Source organism: Elaeis guineensis, chromosome 4 (genome assembly GCF_000442705.2).
Source record: "Elaeis guineensis isolate ETL-2024a chromosome 4, EG11, whole genome shotgun sequence".
Lineage (NCBI taxonomy): Eukaryota > Viridiplantae > Streptophyta > Magnoliopsida > Arecales > Arecaceae > Elaeis > Elaeis guineensis.
In genome coordinates this window covers 117,632,097-117,656,552 of record NC_025996.2, presented here as the reverse complement: position 1 = coordinate 117,656,552, position 24,456 = coordinate 117,632,097, and the positions used below count along the sequence as shown (strand labels likewise).

The 24,456-nt window shown below is 34.8% G+C and overlaps 1 non-coding gene and 1 pseudogene across 1 annotated transcript; both read left to right on the top strand.

Annotated features, from left to right (window-relative positions):
* The first annotated feature begins 1,724 nt into the window (after positions 1 to 1,724).
* On the top strand, positions 1,725 to 1,831 carry LOC140857641 (small nucleolar RNA R71). The gene has a single exon (XR_012141133.1). It is a non-coding gene; the product is annotated as a small nucleolar RNA R71 (small nucleolar RNA).
* Positions 1,832 to 22,483: 20,652 nt separating this feature from the next.
* LOC109505740 (zinc finger BED domain-containing protein RICESLEEPER 2-like) lies at positions 22,484 to 23,756 on the top strand (annotated as a pseudogene).
* The last annotated feature ends 700 nt before the right edge of the window (positions 23,757 to 24,456 follow it).

The following is a 24,456-nucleotide window of genomic DNA, read 5'->3' as shown; positions in this document are numbered from 1 at the left end:
ACCAGGGGTTAGACTCTAGGTCGACTTCATCATCACTAATGTCAATGGATTCATAAATACCATCTTGGACTACATTGACATCAGCATGAGAAGATGATTCCTGTTCTAAGTTAAAAACATTAAGCTCAATGGTCATATTCCCAAAGGATTACTTCATTAGACCATTTCGACAATTGATTTCAGCATTGGCCGTAGCTAAGAATGGTCTTCCTAAAATGACAGGTATATGTCCTTTAGGATTCGCAACTGGCTCAGTTTCTAAAACAATAAAATCTACAGAAAAAATAAAATTTTCAACCTTTATCAGAACATCCTCGACCATTCTCTTAGGGATCCTGAGAGATCTATCGGCTAACTGTAATGTGATCCCAGTAGGTTGAAGTTTTTCTAATCCTAGTTGCTCATACACCGAATATGGAAGGATATTCACACTAGCTCCTAGATCTCGCAAGGCCTTTTTTATATTGGTTTCTCCAATAACACAAGAAATTGTTGGAGCTCCAGGGTCCTTATATTTAATTGGCATATGGCTAGATAGGTATGAACTGACACTTGCAGCCAAAAATGCTTTCTTTGGTACATTAGTGGTCCTTTTCCTAGTGCAAAGATCTTTTAAAAATTTGGCATAAGTTGGAACCTGATGGATTATATCTAAAAGAGGAATATTAACTTGGACTTATTTAAATACCTCTAAAATTTTATCTAAATGTTCAGATTTATTGAATTTCAATCTGTTTGGAAAAGGAGCTCTAGGACTTTTAAGTACTGGACTAGGTGAATTCTCAGTTTCTGATGCTTGAGGTTGAAAGGTAGTAGTTTTAGAAGGTGACTCGGCAGATGAGTCCTCTATATCATCAAGTGCAACTACCTTATTGTCTATTTGTTTTTTCGATCTTAAGGTATGAATGGCATTTACACCATTAACTTGATTTTCTTGTTGGGGTCGTGGACCATTTTGGTTCCTAGGATTTGGCTCAGGTTGGCTAGGTAACCTATCATGTTCTCGTTCACTAATGGTCGAAGCCAGCTGACTTACTTGCATTTCCAGACGGGCTATAGCTTGGGTGTTATTATTTATGAATTGACCCGTGGTTTGCATAAAGCTGGTATGTGTCTTCATCATGGCTTCTAGGCTTTTCTCTAAAGAGGTAATTTTCTTGTCATTATCATGGAAGCCTGGCGGGTTGTTCATCACTGGGTTGGACCTTAGATTTTGCTGATTGAAATTTGGATTGCCTACATTAGGATTCTGAGATCATGAGAAATTTGGGTGATTCCTCCAACCTGGGTTATATGTGGGTGCATAAGGATTGTTCAATGGTCCTTGATAGGTGGCATTCACCTGTGCACACTCATTCGAGTAGGAACATTCTTCTAAGACATGGTCTGGTGCATTGCACCCTTTACACATGGGTGCAGATATTTGATTTACATTGGCTGGTCTCTGTAATTCTAAGACTTCCAATCTACGTGTTAAGGTTGCAATCTTGGCCTCTGATGCTAGGGTTGGTTGAATTTGATGCATTCCTCCTCTTGAAGGTGTAGCTTTATCAGGTTCCCTAGTTGTTTCCCACTGTAAATTTTTCTCGACTATGTCTTCTAAGAATTATCAAGCTTCAGTAGTTTCTTTGTCCATAAATTGGCCTTGGCACATGGACTCTAGCATGGTTCTTGAGTTTGAATCTACCCCCTCATAGATGATCTGGCATAGTCTCCAAGTTTCTATTCCATGGTGTGGGCATTGGGTCAAAAGATTCTTGAAACGATCAAAGTACTTCCAAAATGATTCACCAGCTAGTTGGTAAAATTGATTTATTTCATTCCTAATCTTAGCTGTTTTATGATGGGGGAAATACTTTTTCAAAAATGTTCTCACAAAGCCCTCCCAGGTAGTGACAGAATGGTTTGGTAGACTATAAAGCCACTTCTTAGCATTATCCTTAAGGGCAAAGTTGATTAATCTAAGTTTGACCTCATCCTCTGTTAATTGTAGTTTCATGGTTGCACATACCTCCTCAAATTCTCTAATAAATATATAAGCATCCTCTAATCCTGTGAATTTTGGAAGCATATTTATGATTTGAGGTTTGATTTCAAAATTGTTAGCTGTGGGTTGTGGCAACCTGATACAAGATGGTTGGATGGAGCCAACTGGATAACACAAATCCTTAAGGGTCATGGGTTGGATTGGTTCAGCCATTGGAACAACAGGAATTGACTCAATTCTAACTAGACGACCCGACACTCTTCTCCACACATGAGGTGTACGGTTCTCGATGTTTATACATTTTTTTTTATAAAAATTTTTATGTATAAGAAAAAGAAAGAAAAGAGAAAAAGTTCTAAAGAAAAGATCCCAAGGAGTCCTAAATCTAAAGAAAAGTAACCAAATTAATTTAAATTTTAATAATTTTTTTTTATTTTTTAAACAAGTGAAACAATAAATTAAACTCAATCTATCCTAGGGTTAACCTAAATCTAGACAGCTCCTAACTGTTCCAAGATGACCCTTCAAGCCTTTCAAGTGGAGATTGATCAACTAGTTAGCCAGGTAAGTATAAGAGGTGGGAGGTTCACTCATCATTGCCTTTCTAGACACCAAACGAGTTGGCCAGGCCAGCAACTGAACCAATTTAACAAACCACCCTCAGAGACTTGCCTAGACACCAACTAATCAAACAACTCAAACTTGGTAGAACTCTTAGGGTTCCTTGTCCTATTGAGCTCGAATTCCTTAAGGTTGACGTCTAATTGATTTTAAGATTAAAGGTCTAGGTAATGCAATATAATGGAGATGGTTTTTGAGCTAAGGAAGGGTAATGAAATCCCCACCTTATCTTGTTAATGGGTTGATGCCCTTAGATTAATTATGAAAATGTAAATGCAAATAAACAAGATGACCAAGAATGTAAAAGATTTTAATTTAGAATTTTTTTTATTTTGATATTTTACTTCACGATTATGAAATGTCTTTTCTTTTTTTTATATTTTTTTTATTTTTTTTATTTTTTTTTGTGATTAAGTAAATTCAAATGATTAGGTCTAAAAGGAAAAGTAATTAACTAAAAATAATAAAAGAGAAATTAGAAGCGTATCTGAGTTTTCCAGCAAGCACCAACTAAATCTAGAAACCTAAAGGAAAAAGAAAGAGAGTTATAAAGCACGAAGAATAAATATTTGAAAATAATTTAAAACGCCAAGTCTCCGACAACGGCGCCAAAAACTTGAAGTGCAAATCTTAAAATTTGTAAATAAAATCACAAGCGCACAGTGTGCAGAGTAGCACAACCAGCGAGTATGGGTCGATCCCACAGAGATTTGGTTTAAAAACGATTTTCAAATCTATGCTCAAGCGAGCTTTAACGAAAATCGAAAATCGAAAGTTGTTTGCTAAAGACAATAAGACTAAGGATCTAGGGTTTTTTGAATCCACTAGATCTAGATTAGGGAATTCTACCTAAAATTTTTCTTATTGATCCTAACGACTACTCCTCTTGTCTTTTCCAAGCATAGATTATGAAGGGACTAAGGCCCAACGATAACCCATCAAGATTCTTTACAGGGGAGTAGTAACTAGGATCCCTTAGGGTTTTCTTCTCCTATGCACTGAATCAAGCATGAACTATGAAGGGACTCTGACCCAACTGTAGTTCATCAAAAATTCTTGGTAAAAGAAGAAGAAAAAGAAACCCTAAGAAAAAGAAAGAACCCTATGTAAAACCCTACTCATGATCTAGCTTTATCGCAAACCCTAGAAGGGATGCTTAGCTAGACATGATCTAAATCTACTTGCAAAATTTAAATGCAGAAAAATAAACTACCCTAATTTCATAAATTAAACTATCCTAATTGCATAAATTTAAACTGCATAATTTAAACTAACCTAATTGCATAAAATTAAATTGCATAATGTAAAGAGATAAAATTACATAAAAATAAGATTTTATATAAAAAAAAAATTATTACAAAAACTCAAAGCTCGAGGCTTGAGAAGAAAGCTAAAAATCCACTATCTAGGGTTACAAGCTTGATCGGAAGGTCAGAATCCTTAAAACAAGGGCCTTTGGGGGCTTTTTATAGGCATTTGGGGGTTATAAGGCTTTCAAAACTTTAGATGTGGGACTAAGAGATTTTAGAAGACTGTTAGGGGGGTTTAGGAGCTCAAATCTCGCTCAAAAAGTACTTAAATCCATCAAGAAACCCTAGAAATTATTTCAGCCGTCCGATCTTCATCTAAAGGACCCAATTCATCTAATAAATCAAGCCGGAAGTGATTCTGGGCCGTCGGATCACGATCTGGGTGAAGCACTACCGTTGGATCGCGCTGCAGAGATGGATCAGGTCGGATGCATCGCGGACCGTCCGATCAAGGTGCTGGAAGATTTCGTCCGTTGGATCGCGCTGCAGAAGGATCCCGTGTTGTCCTAATGTTTATTGATTCTTGCAATTGCCTTGATTACGGTTGGATCTTGACCGGCTGCGATAGTGACCGTCCGATGGCGCAAAAAATATGGAGCGTTGGATCTTGATCAGAGAAGATCGGACCATCGAGTGATGTGAAGTTACCAGGTTGCCCTTCGGACCTTCTTCTCTCTCCTCATTAGCCCTGGACCCGCGCGTGGATCGGGCTCGCGATGCGTTGCGGTGAGCCGAGACTCGCTGATTGGCTGGTTTATGGTGCGCCGATTGGTCCATGGTCCAGGGCCTATTGCTGTGGACCAGGCGGCTAACCAGATCACCAAATCAGTTGATTTTTGATCAATTTTGACCTGATTTGACTCGGGTTTGACCCAATTGAGTCTTCTTTCTTAATTCTTCAATTCCTGGATCAATTTAACTCCGTTTTGCATAAAATTTACGCCGTTGGAATCTTCTTTCCTTATTCTTTCTATTGATGACCTCTTCTTCTGCAAAATATAATAACAAGTATCAATTTTCTAATAAAGTTAGATAATTTAGATATTAATTGATACTTTTTATGTCAATTTGTGACATAAATCACTCGGCCAGGATGGAGCCCGAGAAAAAGAAAAGAAAAAGAAGAAAAAGAAGAAAAAGAGAAAAGAAAAAAAGAAGAAAAAGAAGAAAAAGAAGAAAAAGAAGAAAAAGAAGAAAAAGAGAAAAGAAAAGAAAAGAAAAAAAAGAGAAAAGAAAAAAAATGAGAGAGAAAAAGAAAGGGAGAGAGAAACTTTCTCTCTCTGCTCTCTCTCTTAGATTTTTAGGATTTATGAATTAAAAAAATATATAGTATAATAATAATAATTAAAAGAAATATAAGAAGAGTTTCCATGGATCAAATTCGAAAAATCCTGGATGCTGTCGTCAAGTTGATCCATGTGGCGACATTGGATTTTAATAAATTTTAATTATTTTTAATTCGATAAAATTTTGATCAAAAATATGATATTTGACGTACCAGGTCCGGAGAAGAATTTTCAAGATTTCTAGAATTCTAGTTTGGATTTTCTTTTGAGGTAAGTAGTGTTTACTTTTGTTGAATTTATCTGGTAAATTATAAATTCTGAATTAAATAAATTCATGGCATGCTTGTGATTGGAAATATTTATTGAAAATAATTGTTGAAATTGTTTATGATTGATGTTATTTATTGAAATTATTTATGATTGAAGTTATTTGTTGAAAAATTATTATGATGATGTATGATCATAAAGAATGATTGATTGATTTGACTCGAATATCAATTATTTATATTATTTTTGAAAATAATATATGAATTAGAAGATGATATGAAATTGATAACCTGACTGTGTAAAGGACCCTGTCAATGGGGGCATATACGTTGGTAATTGATTGTCCTGAGGGTTTATGTCGCCAGCGAGACCAGCGACATGTCGTCAGAGAGACCAGCGACAAACCGCCAGCGAGACCAGCGGTTCCAAAGGACTTGGCTGCCAGATGATTCGCAGCCTACCGCAAGCAGATACGCGGTATTATGACCCTGCCACAGGAAAAATATGGTCATAGTCATGGTTGGTAAGAAGAACTTAAGAAATTGATGAATTTAAGATGATAAGCATAATTTGAAATTATGATGAATTGAATTTTATATATGAATGATAGTATGATTATGATTTCATGAAATTACATATTAATTTTATTATTATCAGTAAATCGATATGTATAGTATTATTGTCTGATTCATTCAGTTAAAGGTATACACTGCTTACTGGACTATTTAGCTCATGATGAGTTTTATGTTTTTCTTACAGATCCAGAAAATTAGCATGATGCGGGATTTCAGTTGGGAGAGCGATTAGAGATGGAGTTAGCTCATTTGATTTAGGATTTTCTCAGAATTGATTCAAGATTTTTATTTTTAAGTGTCGGCTTTGTCAGACAATTATTTTTTTTTTTGGACATTGAGTTTTGATTTGTTATTTGAACTAAGGTTTGATTGTTAAAAATTAAAAAAAAAAATTATTTAACTTTATGTGTAAGATATCATGATAAGATGCCTTGCATGCTTATAGAAAAAATTTTCTATGAGTATGTGGCGGTTGCCATGACCCTCGATTCACAATCTCGGATCGGAGGCGTGACAACTACTTTATTCCACTACATTTATCACACTTGCACTCATAAAACATGATTAGATTATGTTATTATTTTAAAATTTTAAAAAAACCCAGTGCACCTCCCTCTTGAATTACTATATCTGGCAATAAATAGTATCATAGCTTGGTTGTTGCTAACTATTTAGAGATAAAAATGAATGATAGACCAAATGAGTCTTTCTCTAGCTAAAAGGCAGTCCACTAATCGACCCTCACTATTTAATAGCATAAATTATATATATTGAAAATCATCATATGGATATTTATTCAAACACTTGATTATGATTTATGGGAAGTCATAATCAATGATCTACGCACACCCATAACTTTTGTTGATAGTATTCCCTCATCAAAATCTAAAAATAATTGGGATGAGTTAAATAAGAGAATGGCCCAACTGAATGCAAAGGCCATTAATATTTTATATTACTCTCTAGATGCTAATGAATTCAATAAAATTTTGACTTATACTTCAACAAAAAAAATATGGGATATGTTAGAAGTTACTCATGAGAATATCAATCAAGTAAAGAAATCTAAAATTAATATGTTTATTCATACATATGAATTATTTAAGATGGAACAAAATGAAACTATAACTCAAATGTTTACTAGATTTACTATTATAATAAATTATTTAAAAAGTCTTGGCAAATCCTATTCTTACAATGAGCTCATTCATAAAATTTTAGATGCTTGTTGAGGACTTGGATGCCAAAATTATCATAGTTCAAGAAGCCAAAGATCTCAAAAAAGTAGTCTTGATGGAGTTTATTGGTGTACTTACGACTCATGAGTTAATTATAGGTAATCCATCTCAAGATATTAGGATTGGAGCATCTATTAGAGAAATATATAATCATCTTGCATTTGCATCTTATATAGAATCTAAGAGTATTTTAGAAGCTGAAAAAAATCATAATTGAATAAATGCTATGCAAGAGAAGCTTAATCAATTTAAAAGAAATCAAGTTTAGATCTTAGTTGAAAGACCTAGAGTTCAGTAGTTGGCACTAAATGGGTATGTAGGAATAAATTAGATGAATAAAAAAATATGGTTAGGAACAAAGTTAGGTTAGTTGCACAAGAGTATAATCAAGAAGAAGGTATCAATTTAATGAAATATTTGCATCACTAGCTAGGTTAGAGCAATTTGATTACTTCTAGCACTTGTTTGCTATATGAATTTCAAACTCTTTCAAATAGATATGAAAAGTATATTTTTAAATTGATATATTGCAAAGAAAGTTTATATTGAATAACTCCCCATTTTTATAAATCATAAATTTCTAAATCATATTTTTAAACTGAATAAGGCATTGTATGGCATAAAACAAGTAAATCATGCTCGATATGAAAGATTAAATAAATTTTTGCTCGAAAATGATTTCAAAAGAGAAAATGCTAATCCACTTTTTTTCTTAAAAGAAACTAAAATGATCTTTTAATTTATATTGATGATATCATTTTTGATGCTGCTAATAAAATCTCATGCCAAGAGTTTACCAAACTCCTGTAAGGGGAGTTCGAGATAAGCATGATGGGTGAACTCACATTTTTTCTCAGACTCCAAATCAAGCAAATGAAGGAGGAGATTTTAATCAACCAAAGTAAATACACAAAAGAGATCTTAAAGAAATTTGAGATAGAAAATGCCAAAGGCATTGGCACCTTGATGAGTCCTGCTTATAAGCTAAATAAGGATCAGAATGGTAAGAGCATTGACCCTAAGCTTTATAGAGATATGATTAGTTCTTTGCTTCCACTTAGCTACCGATAGACCTAATATTATATTTAGTATCAATATGTGTGCTAGTTTTCAGTTAAACTTTAAGAAATCACATTTAACTACTGTTAAAAGAATTCTTAGATACTTAATTAAAACTCAAAGTATAGGATTATGGTACTTAAAACTTTCTTCTATTGATATAATTTATTATTTAGATATTAATTTTGCTAGTTGTAAAATTAATCATAAAAATATAAGTAGAACATTCCAGTTTCTAGGAGTTAAACATATGGTTTAGCAAGCAAAAAAATTTGGTGGCATTATCTATGATCGAAGCTAAATATATTGTAGCCAAAAATTGTTATGCTCAAATCTTGTGAATTAAATAACTAAAAGATTATGACATTAAAAGTAATAAAAATTCTATTAACTGTGATAATACAAGTGTTATAAATCTCATCAAAATTTAATTTAATATTTAAAAATAATGTACGTTGAGATAAGATACTATTTTATAAGAGATCGTATACAAAATGATGTTGTGCTTGATTTTGTACCTCCTAATAGGTAATTAGCTAATATTTTCACCAAACTCCTTAGTGAGGATAGATTTAACTTGATTAAAGGTGATTAGGGCTTTGTGATCCATTTAGTCCCCATCTAAAAGTTCTCCTCACTTCACTCAATTTGATTTGATTTTTTTTTATTAATTCAAATTTTATTAATCATTTTTCTTGGATCAAACTCCTATGAGTTGACTTCTGGCATGAGGAGTCAACCGCTAGTCTTGGGAAGTCGACCCCTTTATATTTTAGAAAAATAGTTCTTTGAGGGGTTGACTCATGACTTTCCTCGAGTCGACCCCTCATCTTGAGCCAACTTGTGAAATTGCTCAAGTTGACTCTTGTGTCGGAAAACTATTATATAAAATAAATCATTCTTTCAATGTTCTTTCTTATTTCACTCTTCTGTTGAGTTGAACCCTCTCCAACTCCTTTCCCTTAAAAATCCTCAAACTCTATTTTGACTTTTCTCTGATTTTCCATCGAATTTGGTTGTGAATGGCTTTGAGGAAGCAATTGACTCAATAGTTAAAGTGGAAACAAGCAAAAACCCCTAGCTCATGAAGTTTAGGGATGACCACTCCTTCCTCTTCCCCTTAGTCGACTCTTTCCAAGATACCTTTGTCTATTGCATTGTGACAATGGGTACAAAAATTAATTTTGAATTTTTGAAATGAGAGGGGTTCTTAATTGGAAGAAAAATTAGGAAGATGGGGTAGGAGTTCATGTGTTTTCTGGATGTGCTAACATACACCAATCTTATTTGAGAGTTCTATAGGAACATCAAATTTGGGGTAGGAAGGCTTAAGCCGAAGGTCAAGGGTGTTTGAATCATGTTAAGCAGGACTAGACTTGGTAGGACGCTTTGGATGCTAATGGAGGAGAGTTCTTTTGATAGGCTCAATCGGTGTTGGATCAGATTGATACATATTTTAGGTCCAAAGGATGTGAATGAGCAACAGAAAGTGTTTGCCAATCAGTTATTGGTTGAGATGCACCTCTTTCACAGTATAGTTGGCCGTATTTTCTTCTTCAAGATAGAAACATTCGATTTTGTATTAGAGAGGGACATGACGATAATGTTTTATGTTCTTAAGTAATAACCCCCTAGCAATACAATGGGTCAAGTTGACCCATGCTGTAACCCACATAGATTCGCTCGAACCATTTTAAAGGAGCTATGGAGCCAGATCAGATTTTAAAATTAGATCCATTCTATTTTTTGGATTGAATCTGGGTTTATTGAATTCCAACCAGACTCGACCTATGGAGATTTTTGAATTGATTTGGGTCTTAAGATAAATGACCCAACCTGATCCGATCCAAACCCAATACGAGATCCAAATACTCACATGAATCCAAACCCATCCCGAGTCTCTCTCTCAGCCTCTTAGATACTCTTTTAGAATAAAATATCGCTCTTAGCCTCTTAGAATTACTCTCTCTCCATCCCAAATTGCTCTCTCTGTCTCCCAGGCTTCTTTCCATTCCCAATCAATCTCCTTTCTCTCCAGCGAAATGGTAACGACTTTAGTGGCTGGCGAGGTGGCAACTTTGGCATACAACACATGCTTAGTGTTTCATCTCAAGGTATCCCCTTCTCCAAAATAATAAAATCCTAGATCTTATATCTCGATTGATTTCTTTCCTTCCATCTTCTCTTATTCTCCTCTATCCTCCTCGCCATTTCCTCGCTTTGCCAGCACCTCCTTCACTGCTCCATTCATCCTCCTCCACCTCCACATATAGCTATCCTGTGCACCTTCTCCCTTCCTCCTGTTCATGAAAAAGAAAAATCTATCCCACCTTCCCGACCTCCTCCAAGAAATAGATTTGCATCCCAAGATAATCTTCTCCTCTTGATATTTGTACATCTTTCTCTTTTTCTCTATTTGATCACCATTTCTCTTTTTTTTAATGCTAGAACTTTAGATCCAAAAAAAATCTAATCTTAGAAAGAATTTTTTTCTAGTCTAACCATGATTTATTCTTTTCCTTCTAGTTTTCGGCTATGAAAAGTTCTTTAGATTTTTTTTCTAATTTTTTTCTTATCTAATCATGATGAGATCTAAAAATCATTCTTTCATACTGATTTTTCTCATATAGATTAGATTTTTTGGTCTACCCATGATTAGAACTATTTTTTCTTCTATTTTTAAATCTAAAAGGTTTTGTATATCTTTTTCTCCTATTTTTTTCTAGTCTAATCATGACTAAATCTGAAAAAAATATTCTTTCATGCTAGTTTTTCTTACAAAGCTTAGATTAGATTACATTAGAATATAACTACAAATTGATATAGTTCTTTTTGTTTTGGTTACTTAGAACTTATGAACAGAGAGGATGATAACTGCTAGAATTGTTGAAATCCCATGTTGAAAGAAAAGATCGTTGTTTGATCTTGCCCTCACCCAATATTTGCCAGGCTTTCATCTGTCCTACTTTTTAAAGAGAGAACATGAACAAAAAAATGGTATGGCATAAGAACAACACTAATGTGATGAGATATGCCTTTCATCACCTTCCATTTTGGGGTTGTAGTTTCCATAACCTACTAAATTTAAATAATCTCTAACATAAATTGTAAACAATGTGCTAAATGTAATAAGTGAAGAGCTATATCTTAGTTGCTAGTAGGAAATCTATATTAGAAAAAAATTATGTAGTGACAAAGCATCTCTTTTGTTAAAATTCTAGAGGTTTTGTTTGGTGTTCATAAATAAGCCCCTTTGGTACAGTAACTGGTCTTATGACAGCGATGTCAAGAGTGTAGAAAGATAAAAATAAATTTATATTTTTATTAGATGAAGCATTTAACCTATCTTATTGTCTGAAAGCATTCTCTTGCATTTAGATTTCATTTGATTCTACTGCTTACCATTAGGTTGTTAGAAGTATATGCTTATTAATATCATATTGCTTGACTGTGGATTTATTCCACTGGATGATGTTAAAAATTTGATATGCACTTGCTTGTTTACTAGTAATTTTGGCTGCATCTTTGAGGGTGATGACTGGCGATTATCTATGTTTTATTCAAACCATATAAATAAAGTTTGCTTGAGAAATGACAATAAGATTTGTAATATATGTTGGAATTTTTTATTTCTTCAAATCTATAAGCAAATTTGAAAAAATTGGTATATGATACATCATTATTCCTTCTTCACTTATATATACTAGTAATATATGTAAATCAAAAATGAATATGCATAAATCAAATGTTCAATGTATTATAGGTTTCATCAATAATTAGCAATACTAATACTTCCTCAAATTATTTAGAGTTTACTTTAGGAGATACTTAAGAAAGCCATCAAGTTTGTAACAGTTACTTGAGTCTGTAAATCCAATAAATTTTGAAAGAGTAAGAAGCTGGTCATCTATTGAATCTGTATATTTATTAATGTTGGAGATCTAGTACCATTTATTGCGGCAGAAAGAAAAAAGAAATAAAAGATAGGACATAATCAAATACATGGATTAAACTAAGGTCTACTTCCACAGAACATGCAAGCTTCACTATGAGAAAAAATAACAATTACAATAGAAGACCATACACTCTCAACTCTCATACACAAATCTCTCTTAACAAAAAGCACTCCTCCTCACAAAAGCTCTCACAAAATCTCCCAAAGAGACCCTTTCACAGGCTTGTCGAGTCAGGATCCTCGACGCCCCTAGATGCTCACTCCTACGACCGTTCCAAGACCTCTCGACTGCTCCCCTGATGTCCTTGACCGCACACAGATCCTCACAACTGCTTTAGGCCACACCTGAGATCTAGGGTATCTGCCTCTTTTAAAGGCATGAATCAGAATCCTAACAAAACTCTAAAATGCTCGTAGCCATCTGATCATCACTGCATGCGCCAATAGCCATCTGATCGTGCACTTTGAGCAATAAGCTGTGCAAGACCGTATAAATAGCCCTTGTGGACCGCATAAGGGTCACCATGGACCACCAATCCATGATAGATCGCGTCAAAAGGCCTAGGCACTGTGCGTACACCGTGCCTTAGTGCATGTGGACCACACGATGGGTGGGCATGGTCCATACACATGGACCGCGCATGCCCACCTGGCTGCGTGCCCCCCCCCCCTCGTGCGCCTGGGCCGCCTGTGCATGTACTTGGGCCGCATGTCTCGCAGGCCTGGACCACGCATCCCACCCGTCTGTGCCACTACGAGTTGGGTCTACAGGCCTGCATGCCTGCAGCCGCATCTCTAGGCTTGCTCCTCGTCATGGGCTCCTCCATCTTGGACTCTGCACTATGGGCTTTGCTATTATGGGTTGAATTCGAGGTGTCAAATTCCAACAGTTAAATACTACTGTTGGACTTTTAAGAGAAAAATTGTATGTTTCTTACCTGATATTCATTTTTGGAGCTCTTTTTTTTTTTTCCAAAATTTTTAAGTATATGTTCTTTTTACCACATACTTTTGCTAAGATATAGGATAGAAATATTTTGATTGATAGTGTTATATGTGTGATTTACACTACTTTAAGCATTTTAATTAAGCAGATCAATAACTTGATATATGTGGGCTACATCCTCTCTCTTTTTAAATCTCATGAGTGGTTAAATATGAAGTATGGTAGAGATGTCATTGTCCTATGGAGCAGATTTCAAAAATGTGTCATATATTAAAAGAATATATTAATTAATTTAGGACCTCTTCATGAAAGTATCTCAATATATTGATCAATTAGTGTCCATAAAAATTGCTTTTGGGATATTAATTTTTTAATTCTTAAAACTCTTCTAGTATCTTTTCTTTAATGTCCAAAATTTTTTATCCTTGATTCTCATTTACACTGATTTGTTATATTGTTTGAGCATTATTTATTATACAAAGATTGTTATCTTTCTTGTCATTTGTTTAACATGTGATATATATGGCATGTGTCCATATTCTTTTTTATTGGATTATTTGGTGAAGCTTCTGCTTCTCTTATTTTAATTTAATATTGCAAGATATTTAAGAGGAGCAATGGATAAGATTATTTTATCTTTTTATCATATTTAATTATATTTCATACTTATATATTTTTATGTAATTCTATACAAAATAGGGTAATATCTATGATGGGTAGTAATGAAAATATTGTTGATGTTTCAAGTGCACTTGATTGTTGTAGTTCTCAATCTACACAACCCTCTAGTCCAAATAGCTTTAAAATGAACAAAAATAAGAGGTCAAAGATATGGAATCATTATTCAAAGGTAGAAAATCAAAAAGACAAAGCTAAATACAATTATTGTCATTTTATATTTTTAGCTCTTAAAGATGGAACAAGTCATCTTTACAGACATACAAAAATTATAAGTCAAAAAAAAAAATCTTAATAGGAGGTAGAAATGGTTAATAGATAATGTAACATCAAAAGATGGTGTTATATTGAATAAGTTAACTTTCTATTTATTTATTAAGAAAGAAGCCGTGCGGATATTGTAAGAATGATAATTCGACAAGAGACTAGCATAGTGACCGGGTGATGCCCGAGCTTATTAATTTTGTAAATATAGAAGAATAGCCACCACAATAATAAATTTCAACATAAAGCAGACTATAAACATAATAATTTAGTTTGCAATTTAATTAGAGCAAACAAAAAAAAATCAAACATTTAAAGTAATAGTTTAGATAAAAAAATTGAAACTGTGAAATTATTTAGAAATTAATAATTTATGATGTTTGCTTTCTACAATAAGCTTTGAACATATATTTAGGGCGCAAAACATCATTTCAAATAAACAGTTTAAGTGAAAATAGCCCTTGTTACTCTAGAAGGATAAGAATGAATTGAAAAATGACCGATCATAGTACCTTTTGTATGTCATATTCTAGAAGTAGGAGTGAAGGACTACCATGAGAGGCTCCCAAAAACTAACATGCTTAGCTTATTTGTTATTCAAATTCAAAATTTTGCTAAAGAAGATGATGGGTTAGATGTTAAAGATCTCTATCAATTCAATAATGCCTTATTAGCCAAGTGGGGGTAGAGGCCTTATAAAACTGGTCATGAGCCTTGAAAACACCTAACCAATTACTTTTACTTGAAAATAATTATCTACCATTTGGAAGCCTAAATGTAGATGTTTTAGTATTTAGAAAGATATTGTGAAGGGCCAGATCTAGCCTAAAATTCTTATCAAATGCTGCATAATAAGTTTACCAACCATGTTTGGCACTTACGGTTAAATATGAATATAGGTTAATCCGGCTCTAGTGTACATCTAGGAAGAGTATTAGGTTGGATTCATGATCAAAAATTGTGGAATTTCAGATTCCATGACATAACCATCATTGATTGTTATGAACCATCACCAATTTTATTAGAGGCAACTATATGTTACGGTATCAAAACAAAAAGAACTTTGTGTTCAAAAATGACAGTTGCAAAAGGAAGAGTATTTAGTTGGATTCAGGACTGAAAACTATGAAATTTCAGATTCTATGACATAATTACCATTGATTGTTATGAACCATCATCAACTTTATTAGAGGCAACTATACGTTACAATATCAGAACAAAAAGAATTGTGTTCAAAAATGAAAATTATAAATCTTAAAATATTGTTGACCATCAGAACAATATCGCTATGAAATATAAAAGCCAAGAACAATATTTCCAAGTTTCCAAAAACCAAGGAATGAGTAAAAAATTAGACTTTCAAAGTTAACAGAAACCAAATATCTCTATTCCCATGGGATGCGAGGCTTGAAAAGGTTCGAGAGATCTCGAAATCTGAAGGGACCAACTCGCATCTCCATAACTCGCACAAAATCCCATATCCTCCGAGGAAAAAAGGAACACCAAGAAATGAGTTCTCAAAATATAAATCAAGAACATCAAGAATGTGGAAAATTATTTATTTAAAAAAAAAAAGATTCCATCAATTCTAAAACTCAAGAGTAGCATCAATCTTCCCACTCTTATAATACCCATCAATCATAGCAGTATAAGTAACGACATTGGGAGCCAAACCCTCCTCAAACGTCTTGTTTAACATAAACTTTGTATTCTCAAGCTTCTTCTCCTTACATAGGCAACCAATCACCATAGTGTAAATGTAAATATTTGGCTTGTAACCCTTCTCCTCCATCTCTTGAAACAAACTGAACCTCTCTTCCCTCCTGCCCGGCCCATATAATGCCTTTAGCAGGACATATACATGCGCACATCACGATGACACCCATCTTCCTCCATCTCTGAGAGCAATGCCAAAGCCTCATCCATCCTCCTAGCCTCGTAAAGCCCATGGATAAGAATGGTGTATGAGACCTCATCCCCCTGAGACCCCTTCTTTTTCATAACCTTAAACATCTTGATGGCACTATTCAAAGCCATATTCCTACAATACCTAAGCATTAATGAATCATACATAAATTTATCCGATCTCAGCCCCACATGCACCAAAGAGCTCAAGTACAGTTTCGCTGGCAAGAAGTGATCAAACAAAGCGGCCTTGGATCACATGGTGGTGTAGTATATGGTGGATCTAGTAGCAGGATGTTCATTGAGAAGCCCATCGCATTGTAAGTTGTAAGGTTCGGCAAGACGCCACCTTTCCGCATCTCTAGATATAAACATTTCATGTCATCAACCATCCTGAACCTCGCCAGCACCAGCAACATCATGTTGTAGTGTTATAGCCCAAAAAAAAAAAAACCCAGCCCAAACAAAGCCCAGCAGACCTAGCCCAAAAAAAAAAAAAAAAACAGGAGAATCAAAAACCGGAAAGAAGACTCCCGATAGGAGTCTTCTTCTCCGGCGAGACCGGGCAAAATCAGGACTCTTAGGAACCCTCGGAGTCCTAGGGTTCCCTATAAGAAGATCCCCTCCCCCTTGAGACCGAACATCGGCCTCCTCCCTCTCTCTTTCTCTCCGATTTTCTCGAATTAGAGCCACGGACACCGCTTTGTCTTCACCGTGACTGCTCTCCGACGAAGTCACTGGAGGTCAAGGTAAGCCTTCCTCCTTTTCCTCCCTTCCTTCCTCTTCCTCCCATGTCTTGTGCGCGGCTGCCGGCGACGAGCGTCGCCGATTTTCAGTCGGGAAAAAGGCTCTATTTTTGGACCTCTTTTTCCTTAAATTTTTCGGCGCCGGCGATCGTAATCGACCGCCGGCCACGCTCCTTCGTGATCGGAGGAGTGGCCCCCATCTACCGCCGGCCTCCACCGCGGCGGCCGTGGCCTGAACGGCCTGGCAAAAGGAGGGGACACCGTCCCCTGTTTCGGCGCGGGAAGAGCCAAGAAGAAGAAGAAGAAAAAAAGAAAAGAAAAGAAAAAGAAAAGAAAAGAAGAAAAAGAAGAAAAGAAAAGAAAAGAAAAAGAAGAAAAAAAAAAAGAAAAAGAAAAGAAAAGAAAATAATAATAATAATAATAATAATAATATAATATATATATTATATATATATATATATATGAACAAATAAATAAATAAATAAATAAATAAATAATAAATAAAATAAAATAAAAGAAAATGATGAGAGAGAGAGTTTCTCTCTCTTCTCTCAGTCTGAACCCTGACTTCTCTCTCTGAAATTGGACTTTCTCTCTCTACTTTCTCTCTCTAAAATTTTCTCTCTCTAGGATATTTCTCTCTCTTGATGGATTTCTCTCTCTCTAAAGTTATTTCCTCTAGGATTAGCGTAGTGGAAGGCTTCATCTGATGATTTTGATCGAGTTTAGGGAAGAGTCTGATTTTAAGTGAGGTTTTGATTTTGGGATTTGTTAAATTTAATTTTGAATTAAAATTAATATAAAAATATAATTTTGGATAATAGGTACGGAAGAATCTCCTAGAAGTTAGTCGATCTGTTCATTCAGTGCTTCGTGAAAGGTAAGTAATGAATCATCTTCTCGAGATATTTCATATTTATTCTGAAAATAAATAATTATTCTCTGAAATTATGCATGATTTATGAAATTATGTTTTGAAAGAAAAGTGCTTTTGAAATGTTATGGTATATCGATTTATGCACATGTTTAGTGAAAGATTATGATATATATTATGGTACAAAGTGTTTTGATACAGATCGGATTTATGCTCTCAGCCTAATTTGTTTCAGTGGGCCCCGCCAATGGGGATTATACGTTGGTACTCAGTGGACCCTGCCAGTGGGGGTTGTGCGCTGGTGTTTGTGGACCCTGCCAGTGGGGGTTGTGCGCTGGTATTTGTGGACCCTACCAGTGGGGGTTGTGCGCTGGTATTCTGTGGACCCCGCAATAGGGGTTAAACGTTGGTCATAGTCGAGGCTGTTGAGTTACGAGTGTTTTGAATCGAATCGGATTTATGATTATATTATATGTGAATATTTGAAAATATTTGATTTGTATTAAATCAGCATGAAATATACTCTTATGTTTATTTGCAGCACTATTCTTGAGAATTATATAATATCTAAAATATCTAGTTGAGATATTTGTTACTTACTGGGCTGTCTAGCTCATTACCTTTCTTTCTATTTTTCAGATTCAGATAATTAATTTCGAGCGTGGAAAGAAATATTGGGACAGAGCTTTTAGAGGCGAGATTTAGCATTGTCAACTTCATTGAATTTAGATCTATTGTTTTATTTTTAGTGGAAAAAATTTTATTGGATGTAAGATATTTGATTTAATTACTTGAATTACAGTTGAATAATAATTATTTGAATTTATTCCGCTGTGATGCATTGATATCGTGATGAGATGCCTTGCATGCTTATGAAGAGTGTTCTTCATAAGTATGCGGTGGTTGTCGCGACCCTCGATTCACAATCTCGGGTCGGGGGCGTGACAATTAATATGGTATCAGAGCATAAGTGGATAAATTATGACACATAGAATTTGACATAGTATGAGTATAGGTGGGTAAACATTAGGAATATTGGGACGTTAGAATATGAGCATCATAATAAACCCATCCTAACAAATAGATAAATGAATCTAATAAGGTTTTACTACTACAAGGTTACCATGCCTCCCCGTAGAATGACAAGAACTACTCAAGGAATTGCAAGAGAGACATCACAACCATGGGATGGTAGCACTCCCCATCTGACCAGTGGCACCCCTCAGGAGGAGGGAGTCGAAGATCCTAATGGGAGTGCTTCGAGAGCACGTCAGGAACCAGATATGGCTCAGTTAATACAGATTCTAATCAGGATGGTACAAGCACAACAACAAATACAGCAGCAAATGTTTGAACAACAACAGATACAACGAGATACACAACAACATCAGCATCCACCACCACAACATGGAGAGCAACCAGTACAACGGAACAACATTTCAGAATTTAAAAAGCTTGCCCCTCCAGCTTTCAAGGGGACTACTGAACTTTTGGAAGCTGATAACTGGATAATGGAGATGGAGAAGGCTTTCGCTGTCCAAGAGTGTCTTGATGAAGAAAAGATTCGATATGCAGCTTATTTACTACAAGGAGAAGCATACAACTGGTGTCAGCGACTACAGCGCAAGCATGAACAAGACGGTGAAATACTTACCTGGGAAAGATTTCGAATTGCATTCTATGATCAGTATTTTTCTCGGAGTATAAGGATCCAGAAAGAGCAAGAGTTTATTTATTTGAAGCAAATGGGTATGAGTGTGACTGAATATGAAGCAAAATTTACAGAGTTAGCAAAATTTACTCTGAGATTAGTGGATAGTGAGCAAGAACGTGTTCACAAGTTTGAGATGGGACGGAGAACTGAGATTCGAAAACAAGTGGTTCCATATGAATTGACAACTTATGCAGATGTGGTAAACAAAGCACTGATAATTGAAAGGGAAGTCAATGAAGAATGCATGGAGAGGGAAAGAAGGCAAAGAAAGAGAGCAAAATCAAATGATACACAAGGGTAGAATAATAAAAACATCAAAAGATCAGCTAAGGGAGCAGTAGACAATAAGACTCAACAGATTGATGGTGAGCCGTGCTCCAGATGTGGCAAAAATCATGCAGACAAGGATTACTATTGGAATACAGGTGCTTGCTTCAAATGTGGTCAGAAGGATCATAAAATTTCTAGCTGCCTGCTAAATACTGAAAATCAAGTTGGCCAAAGAACTTATGAAGGACAACATAAGGGTGGTGGACAGATTCCTAAAAATCAGGGAAGAATGTATGCGCTTACTCAACAAAATGCACAGGCTTCCAACACACTGGTGACAGGTATGAAAAATTTCGAGGACGAAATTTTTTTTTAGGGGTGAAGAATGTTATAGCCCCAAAAAAAAAAATTCAGCCCAAACAAAGCCCAGCCCAGCAGACCTAGCCCAAAAAAAAAAAAAAAACAGGGGAATCAAAAATCGGGAAGAAGACTCCCGATAGGAGTCTTCTTCTCCGACGAGATCGGGCAAAATCAGGACTCCTAGGAACCCTCGGAGTCCTAGGGTTCCCTATAAGAAGACCCCCGCCCCCTTGAGACCGAACATCGACCTCCTCCCTCTCTCTTTCTCTCCGATTTTCTCGAATTAGAGCCGCGGACACCGCTTTGTCTTCGCCGTGACTGCTCTCCGACGAAGTCACCGGAGGTCAAGGTAAGCCTTCCTCCTTTTCCTCCCTTCCTTCCTCTTCCTCCCATGCCTTGTGCGCGGCTGCCGGCGACGAGCGTCGCCGATTTTCGATCGGAAAAAAGACTCTATTTTTGGACCTCTTTTTCCTTGAATTTTTCGGTGCCGGCGATCGTAATCGACCGCCGGCCACGCTCCTTCGTGACCGGGGGAGTGGCCTCCGTCTGCCGCCGGCCTCCACCGCGGCGGCCGTGGCCTGAACGGCCCGGCAAAAGGAGGGGACACCGTCCCCTGTTCTGGTGCGGGAAGAGCCAAGAAGAAGAAGAAGAAGAAAAAAAGAAAAGAAAAGAAAAAGAAAAGAAAAGAAGAAAAAGAAGAAAAGTAAAGAAAAGTAAAAGAAGAAAAAGAAGAAAAAAAAAGAGAAAAAGAAAAGAAAAGAAAAAAATAATAATAATAATAATAATAATATATATATATATATATATATATTTATATATATATGAATAAATAAATAAATAAATAAATAAATAATAAAAAAAATAAAATAAAAGAAAATGATGAGAGAGAGAGTTTCTCTCTCTTCTTTCAGTCTGAACCCTAACTTCTCTCTCTGGAATTGGACTTTCTCTCTCTACTTTCTCTCTCTAGAATTTTCTCTCTAGGATATTTCTCTCTCTTGATGGATTTCTCTCTCTCTAAAGTTATTTTCTCTAGGATTAGTATAGTGGAAGGCTTCATCTGATGATTTTGATCGAGTTTAGGGAAGAGTCTGATTTTAAGTGAGGTTTTGATTTTGAGATTTGTTAAATTTAATTTTAAATTAAAATTAATATAAAAATATAATTTTGGATAATAGGTACGGAAGAATCTCCTAGAAGTTAGTCGATCTGTTCATTCAGTGCTTCGTGAAAGGTAAGTAATGAATCATCTTCTCGAGATATTTCATATTTATTCTGAAAATAAATAATTATTCTCTGAAATTATGCATGATTTATGAAATTATGTTTTGAAAGAAAAGTGCTTTTGAAATGTTATGGTATATCGATTTATGCACATATTTAGTGAAAGATTATGATATATATTATGGTACAAAGTGTTTTGATACAGATCGGATTTATGCTCTCAGCCTAACTATGTTTCAGTGGGCCCCGCCAATGGGGATTATACGTTGGTACTCAGTGGACCCTGCCAGTGGGGGTTGTGCGCTGGTGTTTGTGGACCCTGCCAGTGGGGGTTGTGTGCTGGTATTTGTGGACCCTGCCAGTGGGGGTTGTGCGCTGGTTTCTGTGGACCCCGCCAATGGGGGTTAAACGTTGGTCATAGTCGAGGCTGTTGAGTTACGAGTGTTTTGAATCGAATCGAATTTATGATTATATTATATGTGAATATTTGAAAATATTTGATTTGTATTAAATCAGCATGAAATATACTCTTATGTTTATTTGCAGCACTATTCTTGAGAATTATATAATATCTAAAATATCTAGTTGAGATATTTGTTACTTACTGGGCTGTCTAGCTCATTACCTTTCTTTCTATTTTTCAGATTCAGATAATTAATTTCGAGCGTGGAAAGAAATATTGGGACAGAGCTTTTAGAGGCGAGATTTAGCATTGTCAACTTCATTGAATTTAGATCTATTGTTTTATTTTTAGTGAAAAAAATTTTATTGGATGTAAGACATTTGATTTAATTACTTGAATTACAGTTGAATAATAATTATTTGAATTTATTCCACTGTGATGCATTGATATCGTGATGAGATGCCTTGCATGCTTATGGAGAGAGTTCTTCATAAGTATGCGGCGGTTGTCGCGACCCTCGATTCACAATCTCGGGTCGGGGGCGTGACATGTAGCATCTGATATCGAGCCCAAATTGCATGCTGCCATCGCCAATGCCGGCTTCCCAACTGATGGAACAGAAGACATCGAGGATGAAGCGCATCTCGTATACCACCCCCTCTAGCTCCACCGCCACCCTGCCCACCTCCCCAACTTCACCGTAGGGACATATGGTATGCTTGAAGAATACTTTATAATCTGATGTGTCAATACCGAATGCCATCCTTAATACTCGTTTATTACTTTACTATTATTATATAGATGCTATCTATAATAATTGAACATCTAGCTTTTTGGATGTTTGTTAGAAATCTTAGACTTGAATTTCATGTTGTTTTGAGGACAACATTGACATCTGATTGTTTTAAAGCATATAAAAGGAAAAAAAGAAGACCAGATGAGTTGTTTAAAGTAAATTATGGAAGAATCAACTTAACATCTGGCACATAGACATCAAATCAAATATTGGGATACATATGTCTCATTACATATAATATTACTAATATTTAAAAATTTAAAAAATATATTATCAACTTTAAGATGGTGCCTTCATATATGCAAGCTTAGTCATTAGTGATTGTACTGTAAATTATATTTTATCTTGAAATTTTGAAAGAATGTTAGGTTCAATCATCCTTAATAATTTGTCAGCAAACATAGTTGTAGTCATGGAACTTCAAAGACAATTTAGAAAAGATACTTTTGATTGTGAAGGATGGGTTAAAGGCAGTGGAGGGTGCTATTGATAGGATCCGAGAGGCTGTTAAATTACTACAGTCATCTCAAACAAGATTGAAAATATTTATGAAAATTATCAAATAGTTAAAGATGAATGGTAAGAAAAGGATATGCATAGATGTATCTACTTGTTAGAATTCTATGCATCTCATATTAAGTGATGCTATATAATTCAAAGATGTATTTATGCGACTTGAGGCTTGGGATCATAATTTTGAACATAGGCCAATTGAAGAAGATTGGTCTCAAGGCATTATTTTTTGCAGCTTTTTCAAGATTTTCATTAAATAACTGAAATTTTTTATAAACATGACATATAACCATAAATTTATATTTTTATGAGATTTAGAGAATGCAAATGCTCTTAATTTAAGAATCTAGGAGTTCAAATGCAGTTATGATAATGATGGCATTAAAAATGTAAGAGAAATTTGATAAGTATTGGAAAGATTGCTCTCACATGCATGTCGTAGGGATTGTTTTTGATCCAAGATATAAGATGAAGCTTATTAAATATTGCTTTCAAAAAATCTATAGTAGTGGTGATCGTGCTTCAATTAAGATCAATAAGATGTATGATGTTTTTCAAAGTTTTTATGGTTATTATATAATTTTATATGGCACATATGGCTCTCATGTTCAAGTGGAGGAGATGATCTCTACATCTCAAGGTAGAGATGATGAAAATTTTTTTATACAAAATTATGAAGAATTTATCTAAGAAGAAGAAATTGTCCAACCATTCAAATCAGAATTAAAGACTTATTTAGAAGAGAAGATCTTTTATAATCTCTAATTTGATATCTACATTAAAATATAACTCAATATTGCTAATAAAATAACTTATAATATATTTTATTTTTTAAATAGGTTCATCCTCTAGAGGATTAAAATTTTGATATTCTAGACCATTAGAGAATTAATGAATCAAAATATCCAATATTGTCTAAAATGGTTAGTGATATATTGGCAATTCGGGTATTTACTGTTACATCTGACTGAGTCTACCTTCAGCATTGCTAGAAGGATTTTGGATAATTTTCATAGTAGTTTATGCTCCGATATGGTTGAGGCCTTGATATACACGTAAGATTGGTTTTGAGACATCTTGCCTCATCTTGCAAGTTCAATTTTTAGAACATTCATTAACTTTATCATATATTAGTGTATTAAAATTTTTTAATTTATATGTAGATGGCCCACCTCCTCATTTGAACTACAAGATTGAAAATTACGAAATGACTATCATTATTGATACTACTGATTAGCTTATATTGGTAACAATCATCTTTATTATTATGCTTACATTATTAACTTTTATCTCTAATGTTCTTGGTAATATAACTAGTTGGTAATGTAACTTTTTATTTTTCTTCCTTAAAATATTATTTGAGATATTATTTGCCTTGCAATTCTTTTAGAGCCACTGGATTTGTATTGAATTTTGTGATCAATCTTCTATGATTATGTTAGAAGATAAGACAACTTGCAATAAA